General features: G+C 61.3%; 1 protein-coding gene and 1 long non-coding RNA gene across 6 annotated transcripts in view; one reads left to right on the forward strand and one right to left on the reverse strand.

Annotated features, from left to right (window-relative positions):
* The window catches only part of KIRREL1 (kirre like nephrin family adhesion molecule 1), a 99,254-nt gene that overhangs the window by 19,530 nt on the left and 64,272 nt on the right, over positions 1 to 15,452 (reverse strand). The window lies entirely within an intron of this gene.
* Positions 6,982 to 11,514, forward strand: LOC123382926. The gene is made up of 3 exons (XR_006592108.1): positions 6,982 to 9,460; positions 9,858 to 9,987; positions 10,397 to 11,514. It is a non-coding gene; the product is annotated as an uncharacterized LOC123382926 (long non-coding RNA).

Genomic DNA, 15,452 nt, shown 5'->3' on the forward strand with positions numbered 1-15,452 from the left:
CACGGGACCGGGTTTCGGGAGCCGAGGCTCCGCCGCCAGAGGGAGGGGCGCGGTGTTACAGAAGGGACTGACACGGGGCTGGGCCAACCCTCTCGTGCTGCAGGCAGGACACTGAGGTCCGAGGGGCGAGGAAGTTACCCGAGGGTGCCGGCAGGGGCGGGGGGTGGCGGGAAGCGAGCGGCAGAGCGCGGCCTCGACCCTGAGGCTCGGCCCTCCAGCTCCCGGGACTGGCCCGCCACCTGCTACCTCCCTCCACCCCCTCGACGCGTGCCGCGTCCACGACGGGGTCATACCACCCCCCTTCAATCCCGGGGCGTGGATGTGCCACAGTACCCTTGCACGTGTCATAGGAGGCACGGTGAGGTAGCACACGTGTGCGGCCACGCAGGACCGTCCCCAAGGACGCACGCAGTGGGCGCGCGAGGGCAGGTCCGGCCACAGGCTGCCTGGGTCTCCGGGGGCCCGCCACGAGCCTCGGAGCCCGTTCTCGGCACGCTCGCCTGCCCCACCCCGTGTGGCTGCCCCCTGCCCCCCCCCCCGCTCCGGGGCACGGGTGCGGACACGCGGACGCGGCGCCCCGCGCTGAGCCGCCCGCCGTGGGGGAGCCGAGCGCGCGTGTGACTGTCCCGCTCTCCCTCCGGCTGCCGAGCCACACATGGCCGCCCGGCCGGGAGCGTTTGATTAGAGAAGCTGCTGTGTAATTGCCTTTAATTGTGGAGCCCAAATGGAGCAGGGAATTGGACTGCGGCTGCTCCCCCCCACCCCCCCACCGGCTCCCACCCCCCTGAGCCAGCGCTGGTCCCGCCGGCCGGCGGGGCAGGCCTGGGCACCTCGCTCCGGCTGCCCGGGCTGTGCGGAGAGGGGAGATGGCAGAGGCTGAGGTCTGGGGCCCCCGCGCCTCGGCCCCAGTCTGTCAGCTTGGTCCAGAGCTCAGGGGACTCCTCCCTCTCCTTTCCCTCCCCAGCTCCCAGGTCTCCGCAGAGACCACGGTCCCCGCATCCAACCCCTTCCAAAATTTCTCTCTTCTCCACTCCTCTGTGTAAGCAGAGGGAACCTGTCCCTCCTCATTCTGAGACCTCCCCGGAAGCCACCAGAGACAGGCCCTCCCCCCCCCCCGCCAGGTTTCATCCCCTCCCTCCTGTTTCCGCCTCCAGCTCCATTTCTCCCCTTCTCTCCAAACTGGCCCCACATTCTCTTCTTCCAGGAAGTCCTCCTGGATTGATCCTGTAGCTCCTTGGACAAACACAGCTTGTCTCATCACCTAGCCCTGCTGTCACAGCTCTGTCCGTGACGTTCCTGTCCCAAACTGTAAGAGTCTATGCCCATGTTTTTGTCATGGGGAAGAAGGCAGCTGGTGGGTGGGGGCATATGACCTACTGATTCTACCAGAAAGGAAACCTCTCCTCCAAAGCCAAGGGCCGTGCCATCTCCTCCCTCTGAGTCTCCCTGGACATCTGACACCCACATTGTTTGCGGTACACAAAGGGGACCGAGAGAGAGAGGGGGCAGGGCTGGGAGTGATGGCCAGCGTATGATTTAACACAACGAGGCAGCCTCTGCTCTCGGTTTAGTGTACAAATTCAGCTCCTGGGGTCCGCAGGGGCTGGGAACTTAGAACCGGGGCCCCTCTGCACACTCCGTGGGCAGCCCCCGACTCTGCCGACCTGCCATCCATCCCGCATTTCCAGGGATTCCAGCGGCAGGTGCTGAGATCCTGGGGGAGGGGGTGGGTCAGGTGAGCAGCGAGCATTATTAATTCAGGCATTGCCCTCATTATTATTCAAATTTATTCATATCTTTGCGCATTCCCTAGTGCTGCTACCCGCTTCGAGCCCCCCCCCCCCACGCACGATTCTCCTTCCCACGGCCCTGGCCCCAGAGCCCAAGTCACCCTGCCTCAGAGATGGGACTCAGCCTTCTTGTGTGACCAGACACCCTGGACTCCCAGCGAGGTCTCCAGGAAACACTAAAAGGCTGACGCTGTGGCAGGATGGAGTGTGAAGCCGTGTGCAGAGATGGGGACCTTGCCGGAGGGAGGGGCCGGTGGCTTGGGCGTGCCCCCCCACCCCCCAGCCCAGCTGGCCTGCACAACGACAAGTCTGGGCACAGACTGCAGGGTCCCTCTTAGGAGCACAGGCAGGTTTGCACAGTGCCTGCACCACACTTCCTAACTGTGACCTTGGCCAAGTCACTCTCTGAGCCTCCCTTCCTCACTGGTAAACCGAGGCGTGATAACGCCTGCCTCCGGGCTTCTGTGAAGGCTCGTGGGTGAGGCATAAGGCAGGCCCGGTACCTCCCCCTGCGTGGGCCCACTCACTGCGGCTACGGCCCTCCCCGCCCCTTGGCAGCTGGATAATTATGGGCACCCCGGAGACCGGAGCGGGGACATGACCGAGAAGGCGACACCCATCGATTCGGGGATCTAAGAGTGGAACCTGCTTTGCTTTAGGCCTACTTGAAGCAACTCAGCCGGGAGACAGAGGGATGGAAGCAGTGACCCTGAAGAGTCAGAGGGGAGGGAAGATGAAGAGGTCTCGGGAATCCCACTCAATGGGAGGGCAGCCTGGGTCCTGAACCTGTGAAAAGCACACGCACGTTTTCCTGCCCCAAAGCAGCCCCTGCAGTCAAGACAGCGTCTGAGACAGAGGCCGGATCCCGCGGGTTGTCCTCACCTGGCTGCGCGCTGCCCTCATCAGCTCCTGCGCCCTCTCCAGGCTTCTGTCACCCTGCCTGGTTGGGGGCAGGGAACCCTGCTCTCCCACTCACCTCCTGTGAAGTCTTCTCTTCCATGGCTCCCCACTCGCCCTCGGAACCCTTCTTGCTCACTTCTTACCTCTGCTATCATGTGGTTCCCACTGTGCTGCCCACCCTGCGCCTGAGCCCTGGGGGCTCCTGGAGGCTGGACTGTGTCCCTCAGGGACCCCTGCCGTGCTGTCCCAGCACAGTGGCCTGGCTGCCAGGCCCACAGCAGGTGTTCCAAAGAAGTAAGCACTCTTCACCCTGCACCCCACCCCCTGACCCCATCAAGGAAAGGGAGGCAGAGTATGCCTGTCCCGGTCAGGCTCCTGCGGAGGCAGAGACAGGGCATGGGACGGGAGGGGATGGCATGGGGCCACACGGACTGGGGGGAGGCTGGCAAGGACACCCACACGGAGGAGGCCGAGGGGAGCGAGGGGCAGACTTGGTCCTGGTGAGCAGGAGGCCAGAAGAGGAAAAGACAGGCCCGAGGCGGGGTCTGCAGGGAAAGGCAGCAGGCAGGACCCGGTGACAGAGACCTCAAGAGTCACGGAGCCAGGCCAAGGCAGGGGAGTGTCCGGGAGATGGAGGGGGAGAGGCAGAGGGCCTCTCGTGTTCTGCACACTTCTTCCCCTTAGACGTGTGTGCCGAGAGGCTGGGCAGGTGCCCCGACCCGGGACAGGGGACCCCCCCCCTGGGGTCTGCAGGCAGGTGAACAGCTGGGGAGACACGCGGAGCACAAGGGGTGGGGGGGAAGGGGCTTGTGCTTCTCACCCAAGCTGAGGATGCCTCAGAGCTGCACGCACCCCTATCCCTCCACCTCCCCACCCCCCTCTCTCCCAGGCCTCCTTCCTTTCAGGTTCCCTGGGCACCCCCCCCCCCGGACTGCCCACCCACCTCTCGCTGCCCCCCCCTCCAAGCCCCTCCCCCATTCTGCCCCCGCATTGTTTGGGCTTCCGGCTACAACACTTCTCACAGCCTGCCTTGGATCACCAGTTACTGGTGTGTGCGTTTCGGTCTCTCCCACTCTCCTGGGAGCCCCTGGAGAAGAGACGCTTTGATTTACCTTCCTTGTCCCTTCAGTCCCAGCAATGTCCCTTCATAACGATAACTCCCAATTATGAGATGCCAGCTAGGCACCAGGCACCGAGGCAGGTGCCTCACAGACACTTTCCGCCTGAGAATCCACTGCACGGCGGTGTGCTATCTCCATTTTCGAGGAAAGGGAGATGAGGCTCAGGGCGCTTACGGCCCAGACATTGCTTAGTGGCAGAGACGAGAAGGATCTCGGCCTTCTCAGATGCACGGCCCCTGCCGCTGGCACCGTGCCACGCCACAGGAATACGCAAGAAGCATTTCCTGGATGCACGTGACTCACGGCCCCCGCCCCGGAGACCCTCTGCGCCCGTCCACGACTTCCGATCCCCATGTTTCGCCTCAGACTTCCAGCGTCATCCTGTGCACCTCCGGGGAGGGCCGTGCTCCTCGACGCGGGGCTGGCCAGCACCCTGCAGCCACAGGGGCCTTGGTCCGCGCGCTGTCACCAGCCACGGGAGAAGCTTGGCGTGCATACCCCTACGCGGAGGACGCAGCGGTTCCCAAGGCTGGAAGGACATCAGCAGCACGCAGAGAGGCTTCAGCGCTTTGCAAAACGCTAAGTGTTGAGCCCCCAACGTCCACCAGCAGCCGTCATAACAAACAGCCCCTGCCTGTAAGTGCCAGTCCCGGGACCGCGCCCCTCCCGGGCCGCACACCTCCCCGGGGCCAGCTCGCTTCCTGTACAAAAGCGCCCAATGAGGCGGGCGCCAATATTCTCCCCAGTAAGGATCTGAGGCTCAGAGAAGAGCAACTTCCCGGCAGCCACACAGCTGGTGAGTAGCGGGGCCAGTGAGCAGAGCAAAGGGCCAGGACACCTGGCTCCCGGACTGTCACCATGCCCACCCGGCCACTGCTGTCACCATGCCCACCCGGCCACTGCTGTCTTCCCTACTCTCACCACCGCTGGGACCTCCCGGCACAGACAGGCCATCGTGCAAGGGGGCCCTGGTGCCTCTGCACCTCCCCCCTGATGCCGCCCCCTGGGAGATCCTCTACCCCACCCCTCCTCAGCCGTCACGTTCCCAGGCGACACTGCCTTCCCCAGAGGTAGTTATGCCAGGAGAGGCCACCTGCCCCGGAGTCCCCTTGGGCCTGGTGAGGACAGAGGTCGAGTCCCATTTCTCACTCAAAGCTAGGAAGTGACCTCTAGCATACAGATTCTCAGACACATACCACGTGCTCCTTGTGGGCACGTGTGTCCCATGTGGAGCACATGTGCACACGTGTTTGCTGGTGCACACACACCCGTCTCACACACGTGTTCACAGTGCACACACAGCCCTCTCACACACGTGTTTGCCGGTGCACACACACCCGTCTTGCACACGTGTTCACGGTGCACACAGCCCTCTCACACACGTGTTCACTGGTGCACACACACCCGTCTTGCACACGTGTTTATGGTGCACACACAGCCCTCTCGCACACGTGTTCGCCGGTGCACACACACCCGTCTTGCACACGTGTTCATGGTGCACACCCACAGCCCTCTCGCACACACGTTTGCTGGTGCACACACAGCCCTCGCACACACGTTCGCTGGTGCACACACACACCCATCTTGCACACGTTTATGGTACACACACAGCCCTCTCGCACACGTGTTCACTGGTGCACACACACCCGTCTTGCACACATGTTCACGGTACACACACACACACCCATCTTGCACACATGTTCACGGTGCATACACACCCACCTTGCACACATGTTCATGGTGCACACACCCACCCACCTTGCACACAGGTTCACGGTGCACACACAGCCCGCTCACACACGTTTACTGGTGTGCACACACCCGTCTCACACACGTCTTCACAGTGCACACACAGCCCTCTTGCACACGTGTTCGCTGGTGCTTGCACACATGTTCACGGTGAACACACACCCATCTTGCACACATGTTCACAGTGCACACACAGCCCTCTCGCACATGTGTTCGCTGGTGCACACACACCCGCCTCACACACGCGTTTGCCGGCACGCACACACCCGTCTCACGTGTTCACAGTGCATACACAGCCCGTCTTGCACACATGTTCACGGTACACACACACCGTCTTGCACACATGTTCACGGTGCACACACAGCCCTCTCGCACAACTGCATGCAGGCACATGCTTCTGCACCCCACGGGCCCCTGTCCGCGCCCGTGCCTCGGCACACGTGTTCCCAGAGCCCTGGCTGGCCCGGCAGGCAGGGAGTGGGGCCACGCACACGAGAGGCCGAGGAAGCTGGGCTGCAGGAGAGGGGCTGGCGGAGGCCGGGCCCTGTCTCCCCGGATTTATCAAACATGCAGTAATGAGCCCCCTGGGCGGAGCCGTCCCCGAGCTCTGCACTCCAGATTGCTGCTGGTTCAAAGGGAAGCCTTTGATTCGCACCGACAGCTTTCAGATGGAACTAAATCTCTCCACACTGCACTCCTCCTCCAGCCCCGCTGGCCCCGCTGCCTGCTCTCACATCTTCGCTCGCCCACCGTCCCCCCCAGACCCTCTCCCCAACCCCAGCCGTTCCCTTCCTGCTCCATGAAAAATACAACAGCCGGGGGGGGGGGCCCTCCCGTTGGCTCTTCTCATCTCACGGAGAAAAGAGGATCATGATTCTCCGGGGCCGGGCCAGCCAAGGGGAAAGGAGAGGAGAAAGGCAGATTTGCACCTTTGATAGAGGAGAGAAGGCAGCCGAAGGGAGGGAGGGAGAGGGGGAGGGCGGGAGGGGTGCCGGATGGGGCGGAGAGAGCGAGGAGCGGGGAGCAGAGACACGCGGATGCAGACGGAAGGGGGCTCGGGACCCTGGGGCCAGGAGCTCCCCGCTGCCGGGGCACGAGGGCCGTGGCTCTGCCGATTTGGAGGACACAGAGTCCAGCCCACAATCAGAAACGTCCAGATGTGACGTGGCTTTTTCGAGAGGCCCTGACAGGTGGTGAACCAGGGGTCAGGAGGCTCCCAGCAGGTAACTTCAAGTGTGGCTGAGAGCAGACCTCCGGGTGAGCCCCCAGACAAGTCTGCAAACATTCAGACTATCAGCGCCCCCACCCTGCTGTCTGCCAGCCTTCGTTTCACGGTCTGACCTGAAAAAGTCACCCTGGGCAGCAGGGGCCTCGGTGCCTTGACTCAACCTCCCCACCAACCTCCCCCACCCTCCCACCCTCCCACCCCCACGCCAAGTCACAGGCAGAAGAACCCGTCTCTCCTCCCTCCCCCCAGTCTGCCTGGCCAAGCCAGCCTGATGCCATCTCCAAGGCCGGGGTATGGTAGGGACAGCCGAAGGGGAATCTTTCCAGGGACCAGATGGGATTTTACAAGTGGCCACAATCTGGCCTGGTTTCCTTGCATTTGAGCAGACCACAGAGGCCGGCTGCAGAGGCTGGCCCCAGGGCCCCGGCTGGTACTCCCAGTGATGGGGAGCATGGGCTTATTGGTCTGGGCCAGTGGATTAGTCACGGAGAAGCAGGACAGAAACTTGAAAGAGACAAGGGCACCTAGCCCAGCCCCTGCCAGGGAGGGACAGACGCGCTGTGGGCCGGAAGTCAGGAGATGTGGGCTTGTCTGGTCCCGGCGCTGCCCCCACCCGACGGGGTGACTTTGGGGAGGTCACTTCACTTGTCTGGGTCTCAGCTTCCTTAAACTATAAAGAGAGGGAGCTGAACGCTTGGACCCCAAGGGCCTTCCCGCTGTGATGTTCTAAGATTCTGCAGCGTCGTCTGTTGTCCCGGGGCCTCAGCCAGGCTTGCTGACGCTCCAAGGACTCAGCTCTGTGCCCGTCCCTCTTGGACTGTGAGGGAGAGGGCCGGTGCACCTGCAGCCGGGCCAGTCTGGCAGCCTCCCCACAGGGTGTAGAGGGCAGTCTGCGGCTTTGTGACACTAGGACCGTGGGGCAGAAGACCCAGATGGGGCCCCAGCACAGGAAGGAAGGCCACTCTTTGCTTCCCCTGCAAGGCACTCCCCACCAGTCCTCCCCGCATCCCCTGCGCTAGGCTCAGGATGGGAGAAGGGGGGGCAGAGGGCGGGCAGTCCCGGTCTCGGAGGTGACCTGTCAGCCCAGGCCCACTCACAAGGACTTTGAGCTCCCGAACTAAAAGACACTGGCAGGTGCAGCTAGACACATGCACCCCTCCCCCACCGCGGCTCCCATTTGGACCTCCAGCCCCCTCCGCCCTGCCAGCCCAATGACACCCGGGCCAGACCTGATCTGACAACTCTATGCAAATGTGCCCTGGCAGGGGACCCTGAGAATGTTTTCTGGGAAGGACAAGGGCACCGTGAGCCCAAGTGGGGTTGGCCGTAGCAGGTATGACAGCGGGAGCAGGAAGGGGAGTGGCAGGAATGGTGGACAGTTTTGCTGAAAAACCGAATTTCAATCTGGCTTCCGCGGGAAGGGAAGGGCGGCGCGGGAGAGGAGGCAGGTGGCTGGCAAGGACTTAGTGCGGACAGGGGACACAGAGGGGAGGACGGGGGCGGACGGGGCCGGGACTGTCACAAAGCCAGAGGCCCGGGAGATGGGGCCAGGTGCTGGGAACGGTGTGGGGGGCGGGGAGGGGTGGCAAAGGAAGCGGGCCCTCTGCCGCCGCCCGACCCTGTACCTGCTGCCCCCCAGCCGTCCCCCCGCCCGCAGAGCGGCGGGGAAAAGGAGAGAAGGAGGAAGGGAAGGGGAGGAAGAAGGAAGGAAGGAAGGCGCCGAGGTGCCCTTGGCTGAGGTGCTGAAAGAGAAGGAAACAAGACAGGAAAGGGAAACAAGAAAATTCAATTAGAAAGAGAGTCTGAAGGTCAGAGCGGCACAGGGCCTTCATCACTAACGCAACACCTTTATGCGAAGAAACCGAGGGTCGGTAAAGGAGAGACGTATTCGGGGCAGGCCTGCCTCCCCACCGCGGACGCCCTGTCGGCAGGCCGCCCAAGCCCTGCCCAGCCCGCAGAGGCGGCAAGAGAGGAGAGGACGAGTCCTTACCCGGAAACCCTCCCTCTCCAAAAGGAGGGAGGGGAAGGGACAGCGAGGGGGAGGCTACAGAAAAGAAGGCCGGGAGGATGGACAAAGCGGGACAGAGAGAAGGAGGCCCGGGGCGGTGCAGGCGGGGGGCAGGGATCTGAGGCCACCTTCTGGCCAGGCCATGAGCATTTAGGTCAAGGGAAAGGAGTGAAATCCTTGAGAAATGGAAGGGATTTCAGAAAGGATTAGCCAGGCAGGGCCAGGAGGAGAGTGAGGTGGGGCAGCGTCTGAGGAAACTCCAGGCCTGGTCTCCCCCCCCACAGACCAGATGGCCCATCTGGCCGGGTCCCGCCACAGGCGTCCTGGGGGAGGTCTTCCAGAGGGGTCCATGCACCAGCCTCACCTGCTACCCACCTGCCCGGCCCGGGGCCCAGCCCCACTCCCTCCAGCACACACGCAAGTGCGAGTTCTCAGCTCAAGGAAACCTTTTCTCAGTTATCCCGTCAGGGATGTGGCTTCCGTGTACGGTCTGGCAGCGGCCAGAATGGGACCCCTGAGTCTCCCCTGCCGCAGGCTGCAAGGCCAGGAAGAAATGCAGGCTGCTTCCCAGACCTTCTCGGGATTGGTTTCCTGGCTCCTTTAGGAATGGTCTCCAGAATGAATAGCATCAACTCAGAAATCCAGAAGACGGAGGCGGGCAGGAGTAAGGATGCGTTCTCCCGCCTTCACCCTGAAACCAAGAGCCTTGGGGGCAGGGGGAGGGTGCCTGGGTGGCTGAGTGGGTTAAGCATCTGACTTCAGCTCAGGTCATGATGCTGAGGTTGGTGGGTTTGAGCCCCGTGTTGGGCTCTGTGCTGACGGCTCGGAGCCTGGAGCCTGCTTCGGATTCTGTGTCTCCCTCTCTCTCTGCCCCTCCCCTGCTCGTGCTCTGTCTCTCTCTCTTTCTCCAAAAAAAAAAAAAAAAGTCAGGAGACTCGGGTCTTCTCCTGCCAAGCAGTGGCTCTTAAGGACACCTGTCCGTTTCTGAGTTGAATGAGCTTTATTGTATTTCTGCACCCCCTCCTGCCCCCTGCCCCCCTCCCCTCAAAATTAAAAAAAAGAAAAAGAAAAAGCCCAGGAGATCTAGGTGTTAGACTTTATCTCCTTCTGGGGCCGGGAACCCTTTGCCACAGATGACCTCAAAGATTTCTCTAGAACTTCCAGATGGAGCTAACAGACTTTATGAGCCAGGTGAGCAACTCACACAGGGAGGCACGGGGGTGGGGGGTGGGGGGCTCTAGCCCAGCACCGACTCCCCAGCAGTGTCTCTGAGAAAGGCCGACTTCGCAGACACACTGCAAGCCCACGGCACCGGGGCATCCCCAGACTCCATCACTTGGCCTCCATTACAAGCCTCCACGCCAGACATCCGTGACCGTGGCCCCGAAGGGACCAGGCTGGTTTTTACCCATATAAGAACTTTCCAGTAGCACAAGGCAGCGCACCCCCCCCCCCAGCCCTAGAGGTGTTCAGATAAGGGTGGACGGTCTCCTGTCCACAATGCGCCAGAGGGGTCGGGGTCATATTTAAGGTCTCTTTCTTTCAGTTCTGGTGCTTTATGATGCTATTTACACACCTCCTATACTTTCTTCTTACTTAGACACGCGCCTATCAAATAATCGGTCTGTAACAGTTCGATCAAGGTGGACTGAAATGGTTTGCGGGACCAAAGTTTAAAGGAAGAAATTCTGAACAGAGCCCAGGGGCAGAGAAAAAGAACAGGTCAAAAACCGGGCTAGGACAGAAGGCAGAGATATAAGGAAAGCTTTTGTCTCCGGGCAATTAATCCTGAAACTCAACACGTCAGCGACGGGGCCCAAGCATAGAATCGTGTCAATTTAGACCCACGGCTTGGTCTGTAGCAATACTGTGTTTCATTAGGGCTCCTTTTCCACAAGACTCGTAAACTCTTTGGGACAACAGACGTAATCATACAGGTGCATTTTCCAAAGCGACGAGGGCAACAGTGCTTTGCGCACAGTAGGTGCTCAACAAATGCTTGCTGTTTGACTATTTGAATTCATTTATGGATAAAGCAACTGAACCCAGAGAAAGTCAGCTCCCTTCAATATTTATCCACTCGTGCGATAAATACGCCGTTGGTGCCGAATGCAGAGCAAACGCTGTCTGGGCGCCGGGCTGGTCCCGCCTCCCAGAGCTCAGTCTAGGAGACACAGCCAACGATCCGGGCGGCACAGCACGACGAGTGCCATGGTGTAGGAGCAACGGAGGAGAAAGTACCTTAGATGAGTGAAAACGCTGCATTTTTCCGTACGTCTGACTTCCATACTGGTCTTCCCCTGGCCTGAGACCCGGATCTTGCTGGCCTTTGCTAGTTCTGGCCTCCTCCACTCGTACAGGCTGGACGCTGGAGGCCTTGCTTGGCACACAGTAGATATTCAATAAATACACACTTACTGATGAGAAGTGCATTGAGGCCTGACGACAAGCAGGATTTCAACAGCCAGAGAGCGGGAGGAGGGCATTCCAGACAAAGGGAACAGCATGAGCCAAGACATGGAGACATAAAGGACCAGTGAGCAGTTGGAAGTCACTGGAAACCAGGCGCAGAAAGAAATTGGAACTAAGGTCATAGCTCTTTAAAAATTAAACGCTGTGGGGGCGCCTGCGTGGCTCAGTCGGTTGAGCATCCAACTCTTGATTTTGGCTCAGGTCGTGATTCCGGGGTCGTGGGATCGAGCCCCACGTCGGGCTATGTACTGGCAATGGAGTCTGCTTGGGATTCTCTCTCTCTCTCCCTCTCCTTCTGCCCCTCTCCCACTCACACACACACACACACACACTCTCTCTCTCTCTCAGAACAAAATAAATAAATAAAAAGTAAAATTAAAAATAAACGCTTTCCCCCTGGGGGCATATTCCTCAGTCTCCACCTTCCAGAAACTTCTGTGCTGTTGAGAGACACTGGACACAGACCAAGACAGAGGTGTAGATTCAGAAAGACCAAAGTGGAGGCCAGGTGGCTGATCCAAGGGGCAGGGAGAGCTGCAACGTGTGGGCCCCGCCGGGCGAGTGAGAAGCAGAAAGGCAGCTACTTGGTGCGTGGGGGGGGGGGGGGGGGGCGTGCGTGTGTCCTTGTGTGCGTTCACGCCACTCGTGAGCTTGTTACTGGGCATCCGTACACGAGTGTTGAGACGTAGCCACCGTAGCTAGGACATTCTAGGCTTTTCCAATTAATCTCCATTAAAAAGATTTCCCACAGAGGCACTTCTGGAGGCCCCGAGTTGGGGTCATCTGGATCAATCCTCCATAAAGTAAAGCAGCTCCGACCGGCTGCCGAATCGATCCATCTGACTCGGTTCATCCTGCGCGTGCAAGGGGCGTGGAACGTTAATCGGCTGCAGGAGCCCAGGGGGCCCGAGGCGCGGGCTCTGTAACCAGCGACGTGGGCGCGGGTCCCCACGTGGCTGCACTGCACCCCGCGGGGCGGGGGGCACCCAGGGGTGGGCCTGCGGGGTTGATGACGGTGGGGCTGCAAGGGCGGGCTCTGTCTGCTCATCCTTCCCGTCCTGCCCGCCTCAGTTTGCTTTCAGCTGGATCACGACCCCCCAAGAACAGGGGAGGCCCGGGGACGTGGAAACCACTCCGCAAACCACGGCCGGGGGTCTGCAGGACATCGGCGGCGGACGCACGACCAGGGTCCATGGAGACACCTTCTCGTCAAGCCTGTGCACGCTGACGACTCTTCCTGGGACCCGGACGCTCGCAAAAGCCAGGGCAGCTCTGACGGGGGCCGGTGGTGAACAGAAGGGGAAGAGCAACTCACACGTGTATGTGCCAGTCACCCTGCCACAGCCTCGAAACCTTCAGATCCCCCTCCTCCAGGCAGGCCTCCCGGTGCCACCTGAGCCGGCCGCTCTGGTCTGAGCCCCCATCAGCTTCCCGCACGCACCCTTTTCAACTCTTCTGTTCACCGATATCTTCACTGATCTGGGGACGCCCAGCCCTGCTCGCTTGTCCCCTCACCCCGTGTTCCGTGTCAGCCTCGGAGCCACCCAGACACCAGAGAAGCCAGGAGCAGGTGGCTGACGGAGGTGCTCACTAAGGTTGCATGAAGAGGGGCTTGGGGGTCTGTGGCAAAGAGGGTCAGACGTCCGGGTGCGGGGGAACGTTGGAGAAGGCAGCCTGCCTCTTCCTTCCTACCCTCCCTGCATCTGATTCTCTCCTTCACTATTTGAGGTCCTGTGTGCCCCCCACCAGGGGAATGGCGGGGGGGTTTCCTTCTTCCACCTCCGCTGTCCCCAGCTCTCTGCAACAACCTAATGATTGCTCATTTCGCTGCCCAGCCCTCGATGGAGAGAACTTCCCTTTGATTGCTTGTGACACGGATCTCACAACAAATTTAGCACCTCATTTCCCGGATGAGCCAATATTCCCCCTCGATTATCTCCCTGCGAGGGGGACGGGGCGCCGTGCATTCCAAAGAGCAGCTTACGCCTCCCCTGGTTATCAGAGTCAATCAAGCTCACCGTCCTCCCAAGGATGGATGCGGCGGGTGGGAGGAGGTCCTCACAGGAGCACAGGGGGGCTCCGAGAGCCAGGGAAAGGAAGAGGAGGGGGGCAGGGAGGACAGTGGGGAACAGAGAAGCCTCTGGAAACCCGGCCCTCAGCAGGTGTGTGTGCAGGTTCTCCGAAACGGAAGGTGGCGGTGAATACGGTCTGCTGTACTCAGATTGCTCAGATCATTCTAGACCTTCCTTCCCAAGCCTCTTCTGAGATCCTGGCACCTCATCCAGCCACCCCCTAATGTCTCAGCGTGGGGCTAGTCGGGGGAGGGGAGGGATGACCTGGGGCCTCACTGCTTCACCCAGGAATGAAACAGGGACGGGGAGACACTCTCTCTACTCAGCGCCCTGACTCCAGCATCCCCGACACCTCGTCTCCCGTGGAAATGACTTTTCTCAACAAAATCACCAGCTCCTAGCTGGGCCGCTGGAAGGGACAGGTGTCCTATGAGGCATCTGCCCCACGGGACTGATGAGGGGAGCGAGAGGTGGTGAGGTGAGTTGGAGGGACGGGGCAGAAGGTTCTCTGAAGGCAGTCAGCGGAGGAAGGCAGACGGGTGGGCCTTGGGAAATGGACCAAAGGAGGAGGGAAGGAGAGATACGGTCACGTCACTTAGAGCCCTGGCTACATGGGAGACAGGAAGGTGCAGGACACAGAAGGTGGGAGCGAGCCTGGGGCAGGGGTGCAGAAGTGCAGGGCAGGGTGGGTGGGAGACGGCTCACCTGTCCTGCCCAGGACAGGGAGACGGAGAAGCGGGGCGCAAGGGTCGGAGGCTCCAGGACTGAGCTGCGGGACGGCTCAGCTGTGGCAGGGATGCAGGGAGGGCGGACGGAGGAGGAAGAGGGAAGGCGCAGGGCTGACACCGGGAGGACCAGCAGATGGCTGCTGTCACTAAACGGATTCCAGTAAGTCAGGGGGGCAGAGCCGAGCCCAGGGACGCCAGGGGAGGGGCGGTCAAGGAGCAGAGCCCGGGGGGAAGGAGAAGCCTCATGCCAGCCTGTGTTCCCATTTCCACGGCAACCCCACACGGGACCCCCAGCCCACCTCCACGCCAACGCCAATTCCCACCGGAACCTAATCCTAACGGTCATTCAACCCCGAGTCCCAACTGAGCCGAGCTTCAGGGCGGCCAGCACCGCAAACTCCCTCAGCGCCTGCTCGGCGGAAGTGATTGACGGATGCCGATCGAATAAAGGAGCACGCAAACCACACCTCGACCCCCACCCTTAAGTGTAGCGCGCTCAGGCCTGACCCCCCTGCCGACGCCAATGCCCGTGCTGGGCGCCGGGCAAACCCAAGCCCCAGCTCTGGCCGGCGGCCACCTCGGTCCTAAGAGTCACCGTCCCTAAGGCGGCGCCACTTCCTGACGGATCTCAGCTTGTTCCTGCCCCACCCCTCCGGCTGGATGGTTACGGTTCGACCTGGGGACCAAGTCAAGGTGGGGGTGCCGGCCCGAGCTCGCAGGCTAATTACGGGTGCTTCCTTCCTCTTGTCTCCAAGCCAGCTGCCCAGAGCCTTCTGCCCTAGGAAGTGGGGCTGAACAAGGCTGAGGCTCGGGACCAAGGGACCCCGACCCCGAGACCCCAGGAGGAGGGAGCCAGATGTGAAGACGCCAGCTTGAGCAGACCGAAATCCAGAGCGACTAAGCGAATGGGGTTCAGGAGGCAGAGCCCGAGCACCTTCCCACGCCACGCTGACCCCCGATCCCTGGCCCGGACCCGGGCCATAGGAGCCCTTCGTGGGTGCCCGTGGCGGTGGGGGGGTAGGGGTGGGGTGCTGTGGTGGGGAGGGGGCCGTGGAGGCGCTGAGCTGCTCTGGAGACCCTGCCTATCTGTCACCTGACTCTGGAGCAGGGCCTCTCCCTCCAGGCCCCTCCTCCTCCTCCTCCTCCTCCTCCTCCCCCTCCTCCTTCTCCCCCTGCTGCCCCTCCTCCCCCTCCTCCTTCACCTCCTCCTCCCACTCCTCCCCCTCCTCCCCCTCCTCCTCCTCCTTCTTCACCTCCTCCTCCTGCTCCTTCTGCTTCTCCTCCTCCCCCTCCTTCCCCTCCCCCTCCTCCTCCCCCTCCTTCCCCTCCCCCTCCTCCTCCCCCTCCTCCTCCTTTACTTCCTCCTCCTGCTCTCCTCCGAGGA

This window comes from Felis catus, chromosome F1, assembly GCF_018350175.1.
Source record: "Felis catus isolate Fca126 chromosome F1, F.catus_Fca126_mat1.0, whole genome shotgun sequence".
Classification (NCBI taxonomy): domain Eukaryota; kingdom Metazoa; phylum Chordata; class Mammalia; order Carnivora; family Felidae; genus Felis; species Felis catus.